At 47.9% G+C, this 2,807-nt stretch overlaps 1 pseudogene; it reads left to right on the plus strand.

The window, feature by feature from the left end:
• Nucleotides 1–461: 461 nt before the first annotated feature.
• LOC114693242 lies at nt 462–863 on the plus strand (annotated as a pseudogene).
• Nucleotides 864–2,807: the final 1,944 nt, after the last annotated feature.

Raw genomic sequence — 2,807 nt, forward strand, 5'->3', positions numbered from 1 at the left:
GATACAGCAAGCATCCGAATCGAGTTTTCCTCCTCGGACCCCAGGACTGTGAGGGATGATGGAGTTGGAGAAGGGGAAATCTCCTGTCTCATTCCTCACACCTAATGATTTATCTGTAAGGATGGTCTCTTTACTTTTGTTGTTGTTGTTGTTGTTGTTGTTTGTTTTTTTGTTTCTCGAGACAGGGTTTCTCTGTGTAGCTTTGCGCCTCTCCTGGAACTCACTTGGTAGCCCAGGCTGGCCTCGAACTCACAGAGATCCGCCTGGCTCTGCCTCCCGAGTGCTGGGATTAAAAGGCGTGTACCACCATCTCTCTCTTTACTTTTTGGTAATTCCTGGATTTTGTAGTTTACTTCAGTACCCCAAGGCTGACATTGACTGTTTGAGCACACTGTCTTCACACAGCTGTTTCCAGAGAGGGTTAACTGAGGAGAGAGGGTGCATGTGGGATGTAGCCTGAGGTGAATAAGGGAAAAGAGGTCGCAGATCCATTTCCAAGATGAACGCCAGAGGCCTTGGGTCCCAGCTGAAGGACAGTATTCCAGTTACAGAGCTCTCAGTGGGTCTTTTGAGAGTCATGATCTCTCCGGAAAGGGGTTTCTTCTGTGAAAAATGAACCTTTGCCCAGTCACCCTCTTGAATTATCAGAAAAAAAATTCCAGCTCCCCTGAAGTTACAGACGGAGTTCAAGGCAGTGCCGCAGGTCCAGCGTCTTCCATTCCTTCCAAGCTCAGACCTGTCCCTGGATATGTTGAAGGGTAATTATGAGACCATTGGTTTTGAGGCTGGTCTTAGTGATCCGTCACAGTGAACTGATGGGCGAGCCGCACTGGATGGTAGAGTACGAGCTGGGCTTTCTGTAGAGCAGGAGCCGTCCGGGAACTGCGGAAGCGCACTGTGTACCTGCCTCCTACAGTCTGATGTACACATTAAAGTACTGACAAGATTGATCAAAAAACAAGAAGAAGAAGAAGAAGAAGGAAAAGAGGCTGGACGTGGTAGCACACTCATTTTAATCCCAGCGCTCAGGAGGCAGAGGCAGGTGGATGTCTGTGAGTTTTGAGGATGGCTTGGTCTACATATCAAGTTCTAGGACAGTCAGAGCTACATAATAAACCCTGCCTCAAAAATAAATAAAAAAGGGGCTGGAGAGATGGCTCAGTGGTTAAGAGTGCTGACTGCTCTTCCAGAGGACTGGAGTTCAATTCCCAGTACCCACATGGCAGCTCATGATGTCTGTAACTCGAGTTCCGGGGACCTGACACCTTCACACAATGCACATGAAATAAATTTAAATATGTAATTTAAATCAAACAAACAAACCTGATCAAAATACAAAAAGCCGGGCGGTGGTGGCGCACTCCTTTAATCCCAGCACTCGGAAGGCAGAGGCAGATGGATCTCTGTGAGTTCGAGGCCCGCCTAAACTACAGAGTGAGTTCTAGGAAAGGCGCCAAAGCTACACAGAGAAACTCTGTCTGGAAAAACAAAACAAAACAACAACAACAAAACCAAACCAAAGAAAAAGAAGAAAGAAGGAGAAGAAAAGGAGGAGCAGGAGAAGGAAAGGAAAATAGGTGGGCACCAGCATTCTTTAGAAATCTGTTTCCTGCTGGGTGATGATGCCTTTAATCCCAGCCCTTGGGAAGCAGAGACAGACAGATCTCTGTGAGTTCAAGGCCAGCCTGGTCTACAGAGCTTCAGGACAGTCAAAGATACACAGAGAAACCCTGTCTGAACAAGAAAACAAAAAAACAAAACAAAGAGTTTTCTTCAGGGACCAGAGAGATGGCTCAGAGGTTAAGAGCCCTGACTGCTCTTCCAGAGGTCCTGAGTTCAATTCCCAGCACCCACATGGTGGCTCACATCCATCTGTAATGAGATCTGACACCCTCTTCTGTATACATAATAAATAAATCTTAAAAAAAAAAAAAAAGAGCGGAGATAACTCATCTCTTTGTGAGACACAGGCATGAGTCGGAAATCCTGGCAGCAAGAGCTGGAGTCACCTGCTCACACTCTAGCAGAAGTTTCTTTTCTTTGGACAGGGCTTCTTTGTGTAGCCTTGGCTAGCCTTGAACTCACAGATACCCTCCTGCCTCCCAAGTGCTGGGATTAAGGTGTGCACCACCACCAGGCTGAAGCAAGCGGTTTTAGCTTAAGATAAGATAAGCCCTTAGCTGGAGGGGGTCCCATACCAACAGGCAGTTTAACGGTTAGCTAGGACATCCCGACCTTTGGTTCCGATGAGTTGAGTCATTTCCCATGGGATTCTCCACCAAGGAGGTCTGAATGGCCTCAGCAAGAAGACAAGATGGAGGAACCTCTGCCCTGTCTTGCCCCATCACATCTGGGGCCAGAGGAGGTCAGAATTGGGTGTTAGATCCCTTGGAGTTGCTGATGTTTGTGAGCCGCCATGTAGGTGCTGGGAAGAGCCCTCTGCAAGAGCAGCAGTGTTCTAAAATGCCAGCCGATCCATCTCTGCAGCCCAAGGGTGATGTGTTTTTTTTCTTTTTTTTGGGGGGGGGGGGAGCGTTTTTTTCGAGACAGGGTTTCTCTGTGTAGCTTTGCGCCTTTCCTGGAACTCACTCTGTAGGCCAGGCTGGCCTTGAACTCACAGAGATCCGCCTGGCTCTGCCTCCCGAGTGCTGAGATTAAAGGCATGCGCCGCCACCGCCTGGCTGGGTGATGTTTTTAAGACAGCATTCTAAACTGGTTCTAATCAAGGACAAAGAAAAGTAAAATCCAGAGGTTGGGGTGGTTTGCACCCAAAGCATGCTTCTCTTTCATGGTTTCTGCAAACACAG

Source organism: Peromyscus leucopus, chromosome 8b, assembly GCF_004664715.2.
Source record: "Peromyscus leucopus breed LL Stock chromosome 8b, UCI_PerLeu_2.1, whole genome shotgun sequence".
Taxonomy (NCBI): Eukaryota; Metazoa; Chordata; class Mammalia; order Rodentia; family Cricetidae; genus Peromyscus; species Peromyscus leucopus.